This window comes from Meriones unguiculatus (assembly GCF_030254825.1).
Source record: "Meriones unguiculatus strain TT.TT164.6M chromosome Y unlocalized genomic scaffold, Bangor_MerUng_6.1 ChrY_unordered_Scaffold_25, whole genome shotgun sequence".
NCBI classification, from domain to species: domain Eukaryota; kingdom Metazoa; phylum Chordata; class Mammalia; order Rodentia; family Muridae; genus Meriones; species Meriones unguiculatus.
Genome location: NW_026843710.1, coordinates 8778093 through 8792792, shown reverse-complemented (window position 1 = coordinate 8792792; position 14700 = coordinate 8778093).

Below are 14700 nucleotides of genomic sequence, written 5' to 3'. Positions count from 1 at the left end.
AAGAAAACCGTACCTTCTAGGCCTTCCCAGACATTTCCTCACTGGGAACTAAACATGTAAATAGATGAGGTTCAAGATGATATTGCAATTCAAATCACCAGGAAGTTAAAGAAGATGGAGGTACTTCTAGGCTAAAAGTATCCTGATAATTTGTCATTCAATACAATGATTAAAGTCCCAGCAACTTCCAAAGACTAAAGAACAGGACAGACAATCTCCTTTTGGAGAAAATATGAGTTAATGCATAATGCAGTATTATTCTTCTAAAAAAAATGACATCATGATATTTTCAGTCAAATGGATGGCCAGGTCATCCTATAGAAATTTTCAAGTAACCCAGGCTGTTATCATTAAAATGTACTGCTCTCTGCCCTCAAATGATAGATAAGTACAATGCTCTTGGATCCACAAAGATGCTTTCTTTTACATCAAATGTGATTGCATTAAGAGCCCCACAGTCTGATATTATACACAGAGAGACCTTAAAACACACAGCTCTAAATTAGATTTCCCTATGAAATTCTCCATCTACTCAGAGCTCTGGAGAGCCTACAGGAGGAGAGGCAGGGAGAGTGACATAAGTAAAGGCAATTGAGGACACAAGGAGTACAACACCCTGAGAATCAGGCCACAGAAGAAAATGATGCAGCCAGCCTTGATGAATACTGATAAACTAGGTTCAGATAGAAGTGTGAGGAGGACCTCAACTATCAGGAAACTAGAGAAGGTCATAGGGATAGGAGAAGGAGGTTGGGTGGGACTGGAAGGAGAAGAGGGAGGGGGCAGCAGTGGGGATCAAACATGAACAAATCATAATAAATAAGAACCTAAGAAAGACTGTGTCCAAGGTGATAAATATAGAGCTCTTCAGGATTAATAGCTTTCTCCTTTGAGTGGTGCAAAGGAGCACCAAGGATGAACTCTGTTTTATTTAAGGGACTTGGCACTGAGATTCCGATCATGTCCCAATGAATATATGAACAAAATATACTTCAATTAATATATTTTAAAGAAAAATATTTTAGTGTAACACATGGGTAGGAATGTGAACCTGGGAGCAATGGAAAAGGAGTGTGATGTACATTATATGAAATTTCTACATAATCAATAAAAATAATATATTGACAACTTTTACAATGACTTTTGACATTAAGATTCTGCTAAAGGAGGACAGAGTTTCAATTTGTAAGGCATGCTTTCCAGGAACTCATAATTTAACAGAGAATCTCAGCCATGAACTTCTGGTTGTCCAGCTACGTCAGACCCCATGAACTCAGGTGGTAGACCTGAACAAGCAGTCCTGGCACTAACACTATGTTCAGAGTGTTTGTTTGGGAGGAACCACAGCAGGAACCACAGCTGTTCTTGTTTCCTAGGCATGTAACAGGGACCCATGTCTCTGTCCTGATGTCCAGTTTTAACTATAAACCCCAGGAATAGGAGGGTTCCTCACTGACCAGTGAATAGTACACAGCTGCCAATCTGGAAAGGTCAGTCAAGGGAACCCACCTCATAGAGGGTTGCCAACACTAGTGTGGAACAACACAAACTGTCAAAGAGTTTATTGTCCCTCAGTTCTCCTTTCACACACAGAAATCTTTCTCTATTTCAGTGAAACCAGTTACAGCAATTATTTGTTTTCCTTCTATTTTCCCTGCTCATAAAGTCTCAATACAACAGGGTCCCTAGACCATGGCAGCTTATTATATTAAATAGAATGTGAAGGTACATTTAGCGAGTACAAGAGTAACTGCTCAGTTCAAAGTCACAACATAGGAAATTTCAGATGCAAGACCACAGTGGGGAACACCTTGTCATTTGGTTATTTCCCCTATTCCCACCTCACTATGAAGCTTCCTTACTTAGGAAGCTGTCTAATAAACAGTAAAGTTTTGTTTCCTACCTGACATTTTCACAAGGGTAAACAGGAATAAATGTGTGGGATCTGGATAAAGGAATGAAATAAAGGCTTGTTGGGTTTCACAAGAAAAAGTCATATGTGCACAGGATCAGAGATACTGGACACTAAGAAAAGTTTGTTTACTCATCTCCATGGAAACCTCAAAGATTTTCTCAGGTGCTGATTGGCTGAGAGGGAAAATGATGTCATGAAACAGGTGAAAGCCATTAAAGTATCAGGAGCCAGTTATTAAAAGGGCCAAAAGGACAGCCTCCTTGAGAGAAAGGCTGAACAACCCTACATGCTGCAATCTGGGCAAGTAAAAGCACCCAACCCAGAGATGACAATTCCTGTGTTCCTCACTCTTAGTTCAGGAATAGTGTCCCATTATTCTTTCAACTGGTCGTTAATAAAGTGAAGTATTCATGGCATGTGACTTTCAAATTATCACAGATTACATTGTTAATTGTTAAATGCACAGATATGTCCTCTGTTATGGAAATATTTACTGGGAAAATGTTACCTGACCAGGGAAACTCTTTGAACTCAAAGGGTTTAATTGGGACCTTGCTTATATTTTTACAGAGACCATAGGATGTCATGTCAGCAAGCATTAATCTTGTTGTAGGCCTCAGCAGAACCAAGAGCATTCGTACTGATCCACAAGGAGCAGGCAGGAAGACTGAGAGATACCGAGAGAGAAAGTGCTAGAAAGACAGATTCAGAAATAGAGAGATCGAGAACAACAGAAACAAAGATATAAAATGACAGAGACCAAGAGACAGAGACTCCATTCTGTCTAGTCACTTTCATTGGCATATCAACCTTAAAGCACATCCTCCTCTATTATAAATCCTAAAGGAATTATATTATGTAACAAGGTCATACCTACTAACCCTTCCCAGACATTTCCTCACTTGAGAATAAACAAGTAAATAGATGACCTTCAATTGGACATTATAATTCAAAGCACCAGAAAGTAGAAGAAGATGGGGGGACTTTTAGGCTAAATGAACATAGTTATCATTTGTCATTCAATACAATGTTTAAAGACCCAATTATTTCCATGTTCTAAACAACAGGACTGACAAATTCCATTGAGGAAAATGTGGAATGTTTCCATAATGGAGTATTATTCAGCTAAGGAAATGACATCATATTTTCAGGCAAATTGATGGAATCAGGAAAAATCATTCTGGGTGAAGTAACTAAAATGCAGAAAGAAATATGGTATGTATTCACATATTAGGAGGTCTCCTAATAGTGGAGAATAATTTCCATTAGGCCACCTTTTGTAACCACACCAGTTTTTCACTAGAAATATTTGGTGGCAGTTAATAGAGTTGTTGGGCCAGGGCATCCTATTATCAAGCAACACAGGCTGTTGTTATTAAATTATGCTGCTCTCGGCCCTCAACTGATAGATAAGTGTTATGTCTTGGATCCACGAGATGCATCATTCTGCATCAAATGAAATTGCATACAGAGACCTGCAGTCCGATATTATGCAGAGAGAAACCTTAAAACATCCAGCTCGAAATGGGATTTTCCTATGAAATTCTCTATCCCCTCAGAACACTGGGAACCCTGCAGGAGAGGAGGGAGGAGGAGTGTCATAAGTAGAGGGAGTTGAGGACACAAGGAGAACAATGCCCTGAGAGTCAGGCCCCTGAAAAAGAAGATGCAGCCAGCCTTGTTGAGACCTGATAACCTAGGGTCAGATAGAGGGTGAGGAAGACATCCCTTATTTGGAAACTAGAAAAGGGCATAGGAATAGAGGAAGGAGGGTGGGTGGGACTGGAAAGAGAAGAGGAAGGGCACTACAGAGCGGATACAAAGTGACCAAATCTTAATAAATAAATATATAAGCAAAACAGTGATGAAACATAGAAGTCTTCAGGACTGATGGCTTCATCTTGGTGATGGTGCCAATATGAAGCAATGGAAATGATGAACTCATTTTTCTTTAAGGGATTTGGCATTGAGACTCTGATCTTGTTCCAATGAGTATATGAATGACTCTTAATTCAATTGATGTATTTTAAATAAATAAAAAAATATTGTATGACACATAATTAGGAATTTGACCCTGGGAACAATGGAAAAGGAGTGTAATATAAGTAATATGAAATTCCCACATAATCAGTACAAATATGTTGACAAATTTTACAATGCCTTTTAACATGGAGAAAAGATTCTGCTAAAGAAGGACAGAGTTTGACTTTGTAAGGCATGCTTTCCAGGAACTCATTATGTAGCAGAGGATCCTAGCCATGAACTACTGGTTACCCATCTATGTCAGACCTCATGAGCTCAGGTGGCACCTCTGAAAAAGCAGTCCTGGCACTAACACTATGGTTAGAGGGTTTGTCTGGAGGAACACAGAAGGTAAGTCAGATGCCCTTGTATCCTAGGCATATAAAACAGACCCATTTTTCTGTCCTGATGGCCCAGTTTTAACTGTAAACCCAAGGATCAGTATGATTGCCCACTGACCACTGAGTAGGACACAGCTTCCAAACCGGACAGGTCAGTCAAGGCACTAACACTATGTTTAGATGGTTTGTCTGGAGAACAACATTAATAAATACCTCTACTCTTGTGCCATAGGCATATAATCCTGACACATTTCTCTGTCCTAAATGACCAATTTCAATTGTAAACCAAGGAACAGGAGGATTTCTCAATGACCACTGAATAGGACACAGCTTTCAATCCACCCAGGTCAGCCAAGGCAATCCTGCTCATAGAGGGTTGCCAACCATAGGTTCTCCTTTTACATACACAGATCATTGTCTGTTTCACTGAAACCAGTCCCAGGAATTGTCTGTTTTCCTTCTCTTTTTTTTTTCTGCTTTTAACGACCCAATAAACCAGGGAACCCTAGACCCTGCCAGCCTATCATATCAATAAGACTGTGAAGGTACATTTAGTGAGTACACTAGTAACTGCTCAGTTCAAGGTCACAACCCAGAAAATTTTAGATCCAAGACCACATTATGAGACCTCCTTGTCATTTGGTACATTCCCTTTATTCCCAGATCTCTTTGAAGATTTCCTACTTAGGAAGCTGTCCAGTTAAATAAATCTTGAAAGTTTCATTTCCTACCTGATATTGTCATAGAGATAAACAGGAATAAATGTGTGGGATCTAGATAAAGGGATGAGATAAAGGCTTGTTGGTTCCACAAGAATAAATCACATGTGCACAGTATCAGAAAGACTGGACACTGAGGAAAGTTTGTTGACTCATCTCCATGGAAATCTCAAGATTCTCTCAGGTGCTGATTGGCTGAGATGGAGAATGATGTCATGAAACAGGTAAGAGTTTCAGGAGCCAGCTATTAAAAGGGCCTAGTGGACAGCCTCCTTGAGAGAAAGGCTGAGCAGCCCTACATGCCCTAATCTGATCAGCTGAAAGCATACAAACAAGAAATGTCAGGTCTGTGTCCAAGACTATTAGTTAATGAAAGCTGTCACATGTTTCTTTCAAGTAGTCATTAAAGTCACATGTTCTTGACATATGAGTTTCACATTATCACAAATTCCATTATTATTTGCTAAACGCATAGAAAAGTCCTCAGTCAGTGAATTACTTGTTGGGAAAAATCTCCCCGAGAAATGTTAATCTTTGAACACAAAGTGTTTAATTGGGACCTTGCTTATATTTTTACAGAGACCATCTATGTAACCATCTACAAGCAGTCATCTTGTAGTAATTCAGGAGAATTTAAAGCTATTTTACTCTACCACAATCGGCAGGTAGTGAAAGGCAGACAAAGAGAGAAATAGAGAAAGAGATTCAGATAGAGAGAACAAGACTGACATAAACAAATATATAATGTGACAGCGACTAAGAAACTCCATTTTATCTGGTTACTTTCATTGGGCGGAGTATGAGTCTCCCGAAAGACCCCAGTGCTCAGAATTTTTCGGTTCTGTTGCAATCCTTGTAGAGCTAGTGTCCTTCTCAGATCTTGCTATTTCCCAATTCTTTTATTAAATTCTATGCACTCTATCCAACAGTTGGCCATAAGTCTCAGTATCTGGTGGTCTGTAGGGCAGGGACTTTCAGAGGTCCTTTGTAGCAGACTCCTAACTTTTCCCTTGTTTTATTCTTCCTCTGATGCCCATGCTCTTTGCCTTTTGGGATGGAAATTGAACATTTTAGCCAGAGTCCTCCCTCTTGATTAGTTTCTTTAGGTGTACAGATTTTAGGTTTTTTTTGGTTTTGTTTTTGTTTTTTCCTATATTAGATGTTTATATGAGTGAGTACCCTGTGTCTTTCTGCTTCTGGAAGAGGTCTTTGATCTTTTCCAGTTCCCACCATTTACCTGCAAATTCATGATTTCCTTGTTTTCATTGCTGAGAAATATTCCAGTGTGTAGATGTACTACTCTTTCTGTATCCATTTGGGGGAATCTGGGTTGCTTCCAGTTTCTGGCTATTATAAGTTAAGCTGCTACAACCATGGATGATCAAATATTCTTATTGTGTTCTTGAGCCACTTTTGGATATATGCCCAGTAGTGGTATAACTGGATCTTGAGGAAGCTCTATTCATAGTTGTCTGATAAAGTACCAGATTAATTACCAGAGTGTTTGTACATTTACATTTCAATGAAATGAAGTTTACATTTCAACCAGCAGGAGGAGGGTTCCTCTTCTCCACAACATTTCCAGCATGTGCTGTCACTTGAGTTTTTTATCTTGACCATTCTGATGGGTATAAGGTGAAGTCTCAGTGTTGTTTTGATTTACATTTCCCTCATGGCTAATGACATTGAGCATTTCTTTAAGTGTTTCTCTGCCAGTCGATATTCCTCTATCTAGAATTCTATTTAGCTCTGTTCCCAAATTTTAATTGTATTATGAGATGACTGATTCTTGGGCATATATTCCTAATCCACCTCTACTACATCCAATTTCATGGGATGATCCAGAAATCCTTGTTTATGTCAACAACACTTTGTTCCTGGGTTTTTCTGTTTTTGAAGGAACACAAGTAAAACAGACAGGTAACTTTTCAGGAATAGGATGAGGTCAGCCTCTTTGCTTTACCAGAGAAAGTATTCATCAGGACTGCTTACCAGTCTCCCTTGTCCAGGTCATAGGTAGGAATGCCTACTACTTTAAAGTTGGGGTGGCAGGTCAAGCCTCACTTTGCAGGCAGGCAATGTGAAACATTGGAGAGATGTAATTGTGCTTTCCTACAGGAGTTAAGAATGACAGTGTTACATCTCCACTGAGTTACCCACCCTGTAAGAAAAGGGATCAATGCACTTGGCCTCAAATAATGGTTTCTTGGACAAGATGCATTGGAGAAACTGCCATCATCTACTCCTGGGACAAAGACCCTACATTTACAGTCGTGGACTTGACTGGTCTATCCTTAAGGGTATCAAGAACTTGGCTTCTGATAAAGGCAGTCAAAATTCCTTTGTTTAAAAAAAACAAAAACAGCTGTTAGTGCTGGACTTTGGAGGACTTCAAATAAAAAATGGCAAACCTATGTGTAGAAATTGAGGGCTGGGTTGGGATATACAGGCTCTCTCTATAGGAATTCAAGTAGTTTTGCTAAATTAATCAAGTATACTTCTCTTTGGCCTGCATTAATAATCCTTATTTATTGCTAATTGTAAACATTGTAGTAAGACATTTTAATAACAATGATACCTATTCAATTGAATGTGTACATTACAATCTTACTGACTGTGTTGATGCTGATAATAATGTTCTTTCAACATTAGTTAATAAGCCACCTGCTTTTGATATGATTCCTATTAGGATTTTTGATTCTTGGTATGATGAAACAGAATTTAATTGGACTCAGGTTCAGAATCACCTTGCTGATATTTGGTCTAGCTAAAACTTCTCATTGGACATGTTAACAATGAAAAATAAGATACATGACATAGAATCTGCTAAGAAACTTAGGTTAGAATTTGCCAATACAGCCTGGGATATACTAAATAGCCTCAGCAGGTGCGTTCCAACCTTTGACTCTTTGTTTAATTGGGGACTGACACTTTCAGGCATGGCAGGTATGGGTTTGTTGGTCTGTGACTGAGATCCCTTTGTGTTACAGTTCCTACTTCAGCAATCTCAACACATGCAAGTACAGATGCATGAATGTAAATTAAAGATATCTAACAACCCCATTTGATATAGAGGTAAGGCAATGATGTGTCAGAGTAAAACTGTGGTTTTTCCAACCTAAGTCAGAGGCTCTTAAAAATCAAATCCTAGACCTTGATGATGAGTAAGGATAAATGCACATTTCACCAACCTAAGAGAGGCTCTCCATAAACAAAGAAGGGGGAACTGAAGGAGTCTGGTAATTGGAATTTTGCCTCCTGGCCATAGCAGGAGCTGGTCTTAACTAAGTTCAATGTCTCAGAGACAGTACTTGGTGGTCTCTGCAAGTACAATGTTCTGAGCCTGGGAAGTAGATAGCAGGCTCCCTGCAACCTCAGGAACCAGTTAGAAAACTTGGTGTAAACTTGAATGAATTCCTGGTTTTCTTGCCAGGTGGCACAGATGTGTTGCTACTGTGAAAAACAATTTGCTTGTACTCTTTGCTTTAAAAGTGCACATTCAGTAAACTGAGACTTGAACAGGAATCTATCTTATCTCCATTCTTCACATCACTGTCCCCCTATTTATACTTCCTCTTTCAAGTGTACCCTGTTAGAATATCCTGCTGGACTGTGAGGTTACCTACTCTTTTCCCTGCTTTTAAAGACTGAATACCCAAGGAACCCTAGACTGTGCCAGACTATTATATCAATAAGAATATGAAGGTACATTTAGACAGTACCAGTAACTGCTTTGTTCAAAGCCACAACCTATGAAATTTCAGATCTAAGACCATAGTAGGAGACCTCCTTGTCATTTGGTACATTTTCCTTAATCTGACATCACCCTGAAGATTCCCTACAAAGGAAGCTGTCCAATTAAATAAACATTAAAGATTAATTTCCTACCTGACATTGTCACAGAGGTAAACAGGAGTAAAGTTTTGGGATCTGGATAAGGGGATGACCAAGGCAACATGTTGAAGAAACAGCGTTTGATTTGGACTTTGCTTACATTATTTACAGAGACTATCCAGGATATCATGTCAGCAAGCAGTCATCCTTTTGTAGTCCTTCAGCAGAACTGAGAGATTTCATACTGAATTATAAGCAGCAGGCATAGAGAGGGAGAAACAGAGAAAAACCTAGAGAGATAAATACAGAAATTTGTCAGACAGACAGACACAACAATATAAAGTGACAGAGACCAGGAGACAGAGACTCCATTCTTTAAAGTAATTTTCTTTGGCCTATCAGCCTCAAAGCATAACTTCCTATAATATAACTACAATATGAATTATATTATCTAACTAAGCCATACTTCCTATTCCTTCCCAGACATTTCCTCACTGGGGAGTAAATAAATGAATGGATGAGCTTCAAGTAGACATTTAAATTCAAATCACCAGAAAGTTGAAGAAGAAGGAACCAGGAAATACTACCATGTGAGAAATAACTAAAATGCAGAAAGAAAAATGTGGTATGTATTCACTTATTAGAAGGTTTCCTTCTAATAAATTGGATAAAGTTCCAATAGGCCATCTATTGTGACCAAATCAATTTTCCACTAGAGAGATTGAGTGGCTGTGAATTGAGTTGTTGGGCCAGGGCGTCCTACAGAAATTTTCAAGCAACCCAGGCTGTTGTTAATAAAATATGTTGCTCTCTGCCCTCAACTGATAGATCCGTGCCATTTTATTGTATCCACAGTGATGGTTCATAGATCAGTGCCATTTTCTTGTATCCACAGCTATGGTTCCTTCTGCCTCGAATGGGATTCCTTGCAGAGAACCTGTTGTAGGTGACTATTAATATTTACTACTGATTTATTTTTTTGGTAATGCTGTTGTTAGTCCTAAACAGCTGTATACACAAATCACTACACAGAGACTGGGTTTATTTAGTCAACCTAGAACACAATGCCTGGCAATAGTTACTCCATCCTAAACCTTCAAGCCCTCATAGTTTCCTAACCTTTAGATTTCACCACATTATACTTGCTTTTAGTGACATATGAGGTCCAGTCCATCTCTCTATGTCACCTTTCCAAGTTCTGTCCACCAGCTTTCTCTCCTAGCTCTCCTCTTGCTTATTCTCTGCCCACTCATTTCCAGCCCTCTGGCTCCTCCCTTTGTACAACATTATGGCTAGTTGCTTTATTTTGGCCTATTTACACATAGTCGGGACAGGATGATTAGAAAAATAACACAATGCAATATCCATATTGAATCCAGAGAGTGTGGGGGGATCAGCATTTGAACAAAGGTAAGATGTATACATTTCAAAAGAACATTATACCAACATTTCCCCTTATAAGTCAAATAAAAGGCTCCTTTTCTTTCAATACAATAATAACTGTAAAATTATGAAAATGTTAGGTAAAATTTACATGTGCAATGTCCAGTCAGTGTGTATTTAGCAACTAAAGAGAAAGTATCTTAATATCTTATATATCTTGACAGGTTAAAAATTGTACACCTAAATTAACTTTTATCCCTTAGTATTACCTAAAAGAAAGGATTTCTTAACTTCTAAACAACTTACTCTTAGCTGTAGCACTGTAACTATTGGGTATACAGCTGTTTAGGACTAACAACTGCATTACCAAAAAATAAATTAGTAGTAAATATTAATAGTCACCTACAACAGGGTCTCTGCAAGGAATCCCATATGATCAGAGATTTGAGAAGGAATAATTTGTTTTTATTAGAGTAAATAGGAAGTACATGTTAGCAGCTTCCAAAAAATAAAAATAAAAAAATAAAAATAAAAATAAATAAATAAATAAAACAGAAACTGTTTGTTGCCTGAACTATCACACATAACTCTCTGTAACCTTGGAGCACCATTCTCAGCCTTCTGGCTCACAATATTTGACATATATATATATATATATGTAAAACAGGAACTCTTTACTTGCTTACCCTGTCTTGGCAGAGTTTGGCAATTTACTTGTCCTGCATTTAATCTTGCCCATTTTAGGCAGAATTTGACTTTTTTGAAGCGAAGGTATTTTCTTTACCTGAGTGGCTTGTTTGCCACGTTTGAAGCTATCTCCATATGGAGGTTCTTCAATGCTCATTATCTTCTTTGAGGTAGGCAGGGTTTTACCAGGAGATGACTTGCCTTATTGTCAAAGAATCTTTAAAATAATAAAGATATTTTAAATGTCATATTCTGTAGGTCTCTGATGTTTTTTAAGACTACCTATCTTCATGAAATCAATCTATCTAGAAAATCATAACTATAGGTTAAACCTAGGATGTATACTCCTGTGATAAGTTAGACTAGTGTCTGACATGACTATGAGTTGAATAGCTAGCAATTAACTTGCATACCTAATATCCTAACCAGTTTTTAATAGCAGTTTAAAACTATTGGAAGTAACCTTGACTTCTAACAACACACTAAATACCACTGTATCAAAATACTTGTTTTGTATCAATATACAAATCCTATACAAGAGTTAAAATTAACCTTATTTGAGAATACCAAATAAAACGGTAAGTTGAGTAGATACAATATTATACCTTTTTTTTCTGTTCCTATAAGATGCCCCTGTATATTCCTTGTTTCACTTTTAATAAGACAATTAATAATAAACATCTCCCAATGTCAATAAAATTTCATAGCCATAACAAACAACAAAAAACATACCCAACCCCCTTTAAGGAAAATTGGACATCGTTTTCATGGATTTCTTCTAGCTGACAAGGTGGATATGTAGAAATCCTATAAGGGACCCAAATAAAATTGGAGCAAATTGGTTAATTAATAAAGCAATAACATTTGTTTTCCAGTTTTTGAGTGTTGAAAAATTTCAGGCTTAATAAAAGTCCTCTTTGGAACAGTCTAAAATGCCTGACTGATTAAGATTAGAATCTTTCTTCAAAGTTCTTTTGGGAGCAGGCTTTGGTCAGAAACAGCAGTTGAAGCAGCTGAGGCAGGAATAAGCAGAATGCTGGAACATGCAAGATGCTGGAACAGATGGATCAATGTCTCAGCATGCTGAAGAATGATTCTGTTCGGTTTGATCCAGCATCATGACATCCCAATAATATTATGACATCACAATGATTTTAAGACATGATTGTGGTATGACATCACAATGGAGTGTTGATATCACAATGAAATCATGACATCACAATGCCATGAGGACATCACAATGCTATTATTACATCAAAACGGCATGAAAGCAAATACTATTATGACATCACAAAGGTATTTTGGTCATCACAATGCTTTTATGACATCAGACTGTTATGACATACCAATGGTATTATGATTCCCGATATTTTTATGATGTCAAAAATGCTATCATGACAACACAATAACATTATGACATCACATCCTATTATGACTTCAAAAAGGTATTATGACATCACATGGTATGACATATAAATGCTTTTAATACATCACAATGATATGAGATCAGATTGCTATTATGATATCACAATGTTATTATGATATCCCAGTGCTGTCATGATATCACAATGGTATTATGATAGCACAATGTTATGTTGACATCACAATGGAATTATGACTTCAAAATGCTATTATGACATCACTATGCTATTGTTACAGTGGTAATACAAGAATATTGTGCTATGGTATCACAATGGAATTTTGACATCAAAATGCAATTATGACTTCACAACAGTATGACTTCACAATGCTATGATGACATCAAAACTGTATTATGACATCACAGTGTGATTATGCTATCACAATGGCATCATGACATCAATTTCTTCATGACATCTCACTGCTATTCTAACATCAAAATGCTATTAAAACATGATTGTTTTATGACATCATAAAAGAAATTTGACAATCACAATGATATTATATCATCACAAAACTATTATGATATAACAATACTATTATGACATCACAATGCTCTTATAACATCACAATGCTCTTATTACATCACAATGCTATTATGTTTTCCCAATGGTAATATGACATTACAATGATATGAACTCGCATTGCTACTATAACATCACAAGGTTATTAGGACATTATACTACTATTATGACATCACAATGTTATGACATCCCAATGGTTTTACATTTTTACAATGTTATTATGTCATCACAATTCTATTATGACATCACAATGCTTGATGATGTCACAATGCTCTGATGACATACATCATTGTTTATTATATCACAAAGAATTATGACATTACAATGCTATTATGATTTCACAACAGTATGACTTTCTAATCATATTAATACATTTCAATGATAATAGGACATTACAATACCCTATGGCATCACAAAGGTATTTTGACATCACAATTCTATTATGACATTACAATATTATGGCATCCCAATGGTTTTGTGGTTTCAAAATACTATGATGACATCACAGTGCTATTATAACTTCACAATAGTATTTCGACAGGATTGTGTTATGACATCACAATGCAGTTTTGAAATAAAAAATGGTATTATGACTTCACAACAGTAAGACTTCACAATGATATTAGGACATCCAATCAATGATGATATCACAATGATATTATGACATCACAATGGCATCATGACATCAAAATTCATCATGACATCCCAATGGTTTTATGATATCAGAATGGTTAGGTGCTCATTGGCTGAGAGGGAGAATGATGTCAGGAAACAAGTGAAAGCCATTAAGAGATTCAGGAGCCAGTTATGAAAAGGTCCAAGTGGACAGCAGCTTGAAAGAAAGGCTGAGCAACCCTATACGCCTCAATCTGGCATCTGAAAGCACACAACCCAGAGATGACAGTTCCTGTGACCAAGAGTATTAGTTCAGTTAATCTGTCACATCTTTCAAGTGGTCATTAGTAAAGTCTTGTGTCCTTGACATGAGACTTTCATATTACCACATATTTGAATATCATTTATTAAATGCACAGATATGTCCTCTGTCAGTGAATTACTTACTGAGAAAATGCTCCCTGACCAAGCAACTTTTTGAACAGAAAGCATTCATTGGGACCTTGCTTGTATTTTTACAGAGACTATCCATGATGTCACATAAGCAAGTAGAAAATTTGTTGCAGTCCTTCAGCAGAGACCTGCAGTCTGATACCATTCACAGAGAGACTTGAAAACACACATCTCTAAATGGGATTTCCCTATGAAATTCTCCCTCCTCTCAGAGCTCTAGGAAGCCTGCAGGAGAGGAGGCAAGAAGACTGTCATAAGTAAAGGGAATTGAGGACACAAGGAAAACAATATTCTGAGAATCAGGCCACAGAGGAAGATGATGCAGCCAGCCAGGATGAGACCTGACAAACTAGGTTCAGATAGAAGGATGAGGAGAGCATCTCCTATCAGGGAACTAGAGATCGTTCATAGTAGATGAAGGAGGCTGGGTTGGACTGCAAGGAGAAGAGGAGAGGGCTTCAGAGGGGATACAAATTGAATATGTAATAAATAAATATATATGAAAAACTGTTATCAAGGTGATATATAATCCCTCTTTCACATAGAGGCTTGGTGAAGAGTCTTTCCCAAACTGTAGTTATCATTTTTTTTTTATTACAGTGTCCTTTGTTTTACAGAAACTTTTCAGTTCCATGAGGTCCCATTTACTTATTATTGCTCTTAGAGCTTGTGCTGTTGGTGTTCTGTTCAGTAAGTTGTCTCCTATGCCAATGAGTTCAGGGCTCTTCCCCAATTTTATTCTAACCAATTTATTCTGTGTGTTTTTATGTTGAGACCGTTGATACACT